We start from the raw sequence: 8,075 nt of genomic DNA, 5'->3' as shown, positions 1-8,075 counted from the left end.
TTTGTTCGATTGCTGATAGCTCTATGAGGAGCATTTGTTTCTTCATCCTCAGGGATTTGAGGTCTTCCATTTTGTAAATTTACTCTTTATCCTTCCCCTCTCTTTTTGTGAGTGAAGTTTGTAAGGAATATGTCGTGGGGATCATATCCTTTTATAGGGCTCGAGAGGAGCAAGTGAGATCATGGATGATGTAAGACATACCTGAAGTCACGGGTGAGACAGTCTGCCAGCACATTTTTATCTCCTGCAAGATATTCTACAGTAAAAGTATATCGAGAGAACCACTCTTGCCAACGTATTAGTCGGCCTAATTTGTTGTCTCCTGCGATCTTAGTTCGGAGAAAATAAGTAAAATTTTTATTATCTGTACGGACCAGGAATTTTACCGGTATTAAATATACAGAGAATTTTGTAATAACTCTTTTTACAGCAAGTAATTCTTTTTCATTGCTATGATAGTTTTTCTCGGCTGTTTTGAAACTGCCAGAGGTGTATCTGCAAATTTGTTCTTCGTTTTTGGAATTTTTAGCTTTTAAAACTCCTCCCCAAAATTCATCAGAAGCATCAGTTTCAATAATTAAACTGTCTTCAATATTCGGAAGATAAATCTTTGGAAAATTGATTAAAATTTTCTTTATCTTTTTGATGTAATCTGTATCGGTATTTGACCAATTCCAAATGACATCTTTTTTTAATTTTGCCTGTAAGGGCTTTCTCATGGCTGCAAGTTTTTCAATATATGTTTCAGCATAAGTTAAAACACCAAGAAATCTTTGCAATTGTTTTTTATCTTCTAAAACATTTGGAAAATCATGTAAATGTTCAAGAATATGTTTTTGGGGACAATGAGTGCCTTCATTTATTTCTAAACCCAAAAAATTAATTTTTGTTTTGAAAAGATGAGCTTTCTTTTTTGAAAGTATTATTCTGTATTTTAAAATGGTTCTGAGAACCTGGGTAACATGAAAATAGTGTTCTTGTTCATTTTTGCTGAAGACCATGATATCATCAACGTATACCGTACAGAAACTTTCAAGACCTCGTAGGGCGTTCTGCATGTGTCTTTGAAAAATACTAGGAGCTTGTTTAAGCCCAAAGGGTAGTACCTTCCATTGAAAGAGTCCATCAGGACATGTAAAAGCAGTGAGTAGTTGCGATTCTTCATCAAGTAGGACCTGCCAGAAACCAGATTTGCAGTCGAAACTTGAATAAATATTTTTTCCCCGTAATAGGGTTAAGAGTTCATGCATATTAGGGAGATTATGGGAATCTCCAATGGTTGTATCATTGATTGCTTTGTAGTTGACAACCATGCGTTTCTTTCCTCTTCTTTTCTCAGCATCTTTGTTAACAAGAAAAGCAGGGGACATATGAGGAGATTTTGATTCTTTGATTAATCTTATATCAAGTAGTTCTTTGATTTGTTTGGAGAATTCTTCTCTATCTTGTGGAGAGTAAACCATAGGTTTTTCTCTGATAATTGTTTTAGGATTAATGAGCTTGATTGAAGCCTTCATCCATCCTTTGGTTTTTTCTGGATCAATAGGATTTTCAGAACAAACTTTTTCAAGAAGATCTTCTATCTGTTTGAAAAAGGTGGTTTGGGCAGAAATAATCCTTTCTCCAATAATTCCTTCTTGGGTTATATTGGTACCCAGAATTTGTTTTTCTTTAGAACCCTTTTTCTGGGTTTCAAGAAAACTTGGTTTTCCTTTACTAAAGGCCTCAGTAACCTTTTTTACAATTACCATATCGTTGTTAAGATGAAAGGCAATTCTATCTATCCATTGTATAAATGGTCCATAGACTTGGCAGAAGTTGTTGCCAATTACAACATCAATTCCTGAGTCTTGTTGATAAATAGTGGGAACGTTGAAATGTTCTCCTGAAAGCTCGAGATTAATGTTTCTGCAAACTTTATTAATTTTTATAGTGTCACCATTTGCAATAGTAGCGACAATTTCTTTGGGAGCATTTTCCTATAGTTCGTCAGGAATGATGAACTTGCTTGCAAGACATAAGGATGCACCTGTGTCTACAAAACAGTGTACCCTAAATTTCTTATATCCTTTGAAGTTAAGGAAAGCAGAAACATAAATAGAATTTGGATTAGTGAGATTCATGAGAGAATCATTATTTTTCTGGAGGTTTGCACAAAATTGGTTAACCTCACCCGTCTTAAAAGCCGGAGTCTGTTTAAGGCTATTCTGAGTCATCAGTAGTTGCTTCATCTTCTTCTGAGGATGACGAGGAATTAGTATCAACATGTAGAATGAAAACACATTGTATACCGTTGTATTCTTCTTCAAGAGCTTCATAGCCTCCGTTATTAGCGGCTTGTAATACTTTGACCTTGTCAGGGTACTTTTTCCTATTTGGACATTCATTAGCGTAGTGTCCTTCTTCGTTGCAAATCCAACACCTGCATTTTTTTCTTTCCTTGTGGGCAGGAAGTATTCTTTTTAGGTGTTTCTTTCGAAGATTTTTTGAAGTATTTTCCTGGAGAAAATCTTCTCTTTTTCTTCTTCCAAAAAGATTTGTATTTCTTTTTGTTTTTATCTTTATACTTATTCTTAGTATAAGTTTTTCTTCCGATATCAAAATCTTTGAAATCAGACAGAATGTTACAACAATCCTTGCTTATAGTTTTAAGCTTTTGTTGTTTATACATGTCTTGACATATTCTGTCAATTTCTTCTTTTGCAATTTTTGTTGCATAAGAAAGACTGGTTTGCTGAATTTCTCCAATGGCTTCTTTTTTCCATCTTTCAGTACAGATTTCTCCAATGATTGGTATTTTCATAAGATAAGCACATATCCATTGTGAATATTCACATCTCTGTGGAATATCATAAAGATATGATTCATATCTACATGTGTATTTGTCAAGGAGGCAAATATCATGTAACTGGAGTTTTGTCATTGAGACTCTTGCTATGTCGACTTTCTTATTTATAGTGAAGTCTTTATTGGAGACATAATCTAGTCCTAAGAAGGTAGTGTAAATGACATTTATAAGATTATCAAAAAGGTCTAATCCATGTAATTCTTCATTCCAATTATTATTTCTAAGGAATTTTTGCACAATTCCATCAGTCTTGTGTTCTAAAAGTAGGAAAACATTTTTTGCATTTCCAAATTCATCTGGGTTTGTTTGTAAGATTAGTGAAATCTCAGTAACCCATTTTTCTATAACTCTTTCTCTGAGTTTTAAGTCCTGGATATAATCAATATTGAGGACATTGATTGTATTGGGTCCTTTACCACTATTTGGAATACCATTATGGACAGGCATTTTGAACTCATAGTTCTTTTTCTTCTTTCTCTCGCCTCTGTTTGTGGCCATATATGAAGATTATGCTTCCATTTCTTCGTTGCTATCTGAGTATTCGAACTTGACAGCGTTTATGTTAGGATTGTCTTCCTGTTCTGATTCGGTATCAGGTTCATTTGCTTTAGCTACTTTAAAGTATTGATCAAAAAGTTGTGGCTCTTTTTGATATAGTTCTTCGCATTCTTCAGTTTCCAAGGATAGAAGCTGAATGAGTTTTTGGTCAGGTTTATCATAGTCTTCATACTGAAGATTAAAGAAATATTTCTCGAACTGCTCGTAGACTTTTTCTTTCATTGTTTCTCCTTCCTAAAGATATCAATCTTCTGGGAGTCTTTTGAGCTACCTAAGTCTGGGTTTCCAATACTAGGATTGGGAGGTGAGTATTTCTTAAGTCCTGAGTATTTTCCCGGTTTGGTTTTTTGCTCTATAATGGAAATATTCTTGATGTGTTCAAGAATGTCTTTATTACAAGGGCAAGAATCAATCTTTTCAGACAACTCTTTAGTAATGTCTGCAATAATTTTTGCAAATGCAACTTCTAACTGGTTAGTGATTACGTATTTATTGACTGTTAAGTCGAGGTTTATGTTCAGCCCAGCTATTTTTTCTTCAAGGAGGTTGATCGATCTATTGAGCTCGGTTAAGCTCATCCTATCAGTTGTTTTAACTGGTCTTGTATACTAGTGATCTTAAGGTTGGTTTCCTTAAGAGTGCCTTCAATATTTGCTCTTCTGGCAACTTCTTCCACAAACTGATTATTTTTTAAAGAGTTTTCTAGGAGGATAGAATGTTTATCAATAGATTGGGTTAATTTAATAGTCAACCTAATTTGTTTTTCGATTGTTTCGAATAATTTTTCAAAATCTTTTTTGTCAAGATTATTTTTAAGGAAAGCTAAATCACTTTTAAATTGGTTAAAAGGTATTTTATTTTTTGAAATATTTGTAGAAATATCTTTTGAAACACCAATGTAATGGCTTATTTTTGAAGTCTTTAAAAGACATCTTGCAATGATCTGGTTGAGATTATTGCAATGATTTACAATTGTTTGAATACCAGCTTTTCCAGAAGTAGAGAAAACGTATTCTTTCTTTTCAGTATTGTCGTCAAGAGTTTTAATTTTGACTGTTTTACCTTTTTTATAAAAATGAGGAAAATCTATTTTATTACTCATTTACAATCTCAGTGATTTGTTTGATATTTTGACGTAGGCTATCAATTTTTAAAGACATGTTTCTTATTAAGTTACTAACTTTTCTTTCTGAGCTTTCTCCTAAGTGAAGTGAATCCATAGAAATTCTTGGTCTAAGAGTTTCATCTAGAGCTTTTTTGTTTCTAGCTATGTTTAAAACCCAAGAGTTTTCTTGAGGATTTATGTCGCAGAATTGCTTATCTTTGACATGGCCGATTTCTGAGAAGATGTCATCAAGTTCAATATACTCGTCTTTCTTGTAGTCTATGCTATGGTGACTATTGGTCAGGGCATATCCTATGAGATAGGTTATTGTGAATGGTTTATCACATGGACTCATAAGGTCACTTCTCTCAAAGTGATGTATAAAAGATATGGTTTTATCTATATTTGCAGATTTTAAATCCAGAGCAAACTTTGGATAGACTGAAAACATAAACTTTTGGTAAGCAAGGTTTCCTTTGGCAGCACCTAAGATGCAGTCATGTCGGTCAGTGATTCTGTTGTCAATTAAGGCCATTTTTATGGGAGAATTTATTCCTGCTTGGAATTGGGATTTTATCAAAAATTTTACAGCTCCGATATGGACCATTCTTATTTTTGATCTAATCTCAACTGGAATATTTTTCAAGTTATTGTTTATTTGTTCCTTAGTCAAAAGGGGTAGGAAAACAGCTCCTATTGTATCTTTTATGTCTACAGACATTTCTTTAGTACTAAAAAAGTAGAAAATTTCATTTTTCCTCTTGAGAGGGTTTAAGATACTAAGTTTAGAAGGAACATTCTTGAAAATGTTTTCTTTCTTTATTTTTAAATCTGTTTTCTTAACTCGAGAGAGAAGGTCTTGTTTTATTAAGAGATTTGCATGAAAGCCGTCTTCATCCTCAACATAAGTTAAGATTTGTTTTTCTTCTGAATTATTTTCTTCAGAATTGTTGAAATTTTTTTATTCATTTTAAGAGATGCTTAGCAACTCAAAATCCTCTTTCTGAGTTTTGAAACTGAGTTTAAAGCTCTATCAAGGTGTTCTTGATATGTTTTTTGCCTGTGAAGGAGATACTTACGTATAGTAACCATGGTTGGTATATATTCGTGAGTATGTTTATTTTGTGCTTGTAGAATTCTGAAATTTATATGCACTAAATTTTTCTTATTATTGAAAATCATTTCTTTATGATGAGAAATTTCATCCTCGATATTTTGAATTTCTTCAAACACTTCACTGTAAAGTGTTTTATTATAATGTAATGCCATTTTTAACAAGGCTCTGATACCAGTTTTGTAAGTTTGTTCTCTCGTAAAAATGAATGTTTTCCCAAGTTTCTGTCTATCTTTACTAGAAAATAGTTTGCATTACTTTTATGTGAGAATATCACTATATGAATGTAATGGGAAAATGAAGATGTACAGTAGTATTGTATAAAGTAACTACTAACTACCTTAAAACCAATTTGTTAAATTAAGGTTAAATGTGATGAGGTTACAACCATGCTTGATTGACTAGTATAAAGTAACTACTAACTACCTGAAAAGAAGATAGATGATCTCTTATCTGAGAGAGTTGTTGTAAAAAGCTGTGTTTCAGATGTGAACTCATTGCTGTCTAATATCATTGACGCTTGTGATCCTTTGATCCCTATCACTATTCAGAATCGGAAGCATCTGGCAGACAAGCTCAGGCCTGCATTCACAATTCTCAACAGGCTTGAAGGTGTTTCGTAGTCCACAGTCCTTCCGAAACAACTGGGAGAGACTACGAAAAATCAATCAACGAAAGAACCAACCCCAAAGGATGTTGGTACTTCTGTTAATACCGATGAACCTAAGTCAACAAACGAACCGCAGGGTAATGTATCTTCGTGTTCAAGAGGAAAGGAGAAAGTGATAGAAGATGAAGAAGAGAAAGAACATGAAAACGAGAAACTAAACTGCAAGGCTTGTGATGCAGTTATAGATGAAAATATGCGCATTGAGACAGAAGCAGAAGAAAAAGAGAAGGTTGGACGTGAGGCTCATACTGCTTTAGCTGCAAAGAAACTGTTATATCCTCCTTGGTCCATGGAGTGAATTTTGAACGAAGCAGTGGATAATCCAAGCCTTCACTGGTTGGAGCCAATTACTTCATTTGAACTGGAGAACACTCTTGATTTGCAACTCTATTTCCCCATCACACCGAAATCATTCCTATTTCATTGTTTTGAGGTTATTGCGAACGCTCCAGATGCTGATGAAAATGTTGCTAAGTCACTGATGACTTTTTACTTGAAGTATAGCAAACCTCAGTTCCAGACCTGGAGTTCGCAGAAGATAAATGTCGTCAAAGTTCTTGGTATTCAAACCGAGAGTTTCATTAATATTAAATTCAAAACCACTCGAGGTTCTGCGAATTCAGTGTTTGAATTCTCTGTTGCAGACTTACCATGCTTACATCCTTATGATTGGATCATCCTTCTGCATTTTTTGAGGCAAAATGAGAAGAAATACGAACATGTTGTTACTCACATCAAAAGGATGTTGGTTTCGTATATATATGAAGTTGCGAAGTTTGATGTTGAAATCACTTCGGTATTACGAAAGAAACCAACAGTCCTTCCCCAAGGCTCAACAAGTGATATTGAGAAGATGCAAATGAGGAAAATCAAAACTAATAACTGGACAATTATGTTTCAGAGAGGTTGAAGAGAGAGAGGAGACATTCAGAAATGTATGTTCGCACTACCAGATAAGCATATGTTTTCTATAGTTTGCTTGAACTACATTTTGGACATCACAAGCAGTTGCAATGCAAACAATGATGCTGCGAAGAAGTGTTATTCCGACATGATTCGCTGGTACATTGCCTTTCACAACACTCTTCTCAGTGTTATGCCCAAACTATTCAAGACTCTGAAGTGCGTTTAACAATGAAGTTCTTTCTCCCAATCGATGAAAAGTGGGAGATTGTTGGGTATTTTGTGTTGCAACTTTATGGGCTTTTGTTTAGTCTATTTTGTATCTGGGTTGGGCCTGTCCACCCATGATTTATTAATTAGGGTTTAGTTATTTAAGGTGCATGCATGCACCGTATCTTAAAATCGTCTTTTGCATTGAAAACCCTACATACCTTTACAGTAGCAGTTCTTAATCGAGCTCTTCTAAGGTTATGATATTGAATCATACGACACATTTGATATTCATTCTTTGTTCTTAATCTGTTTACCTGTTTGAATCTATCGATTTTTAGAGTTTTATTCTCATCATATACCAAATAGTGTTACACCATGAAACATTATCATCTTGAGGACGAATGGTGTCCCAAACCAATTTAGAAGAAAAAGGCCTAAAATTACCTTTAATATCCTTCCAAAGAATACAATCCTAATAATTCAAATTACCCTTGAAGATAGGTTGCTCCAACAATACAATCACAACCAAATTATTAGGCTAACTGATATCACCATTAACCCTTATATTATCAACAAAGGATTGGTCATTATATCCTTCAACAAATCTCATTCTACGATTGATACAATTCCTAATAATCCCACTTGGATGCCAATAATCATGCCA

Source organism: Lactuca virosa, chromosome 8 (assembly GCF_052849685.1).
Source record: "Lactuca virosa cultivar CGN04683 chromosome 8, Lactuca_virosa_CGN04683_v6, whole genome shotgun sequence".
Lineage (NCBI taxonomy): Eukaryota > Viridiplantae > Streptophyta > Magnoliopsida > Asterales > Asteraceae > Lactuca > Lactuca virosa.
This window is presented reverse-complemented; position numbering follows the sequence as displayed.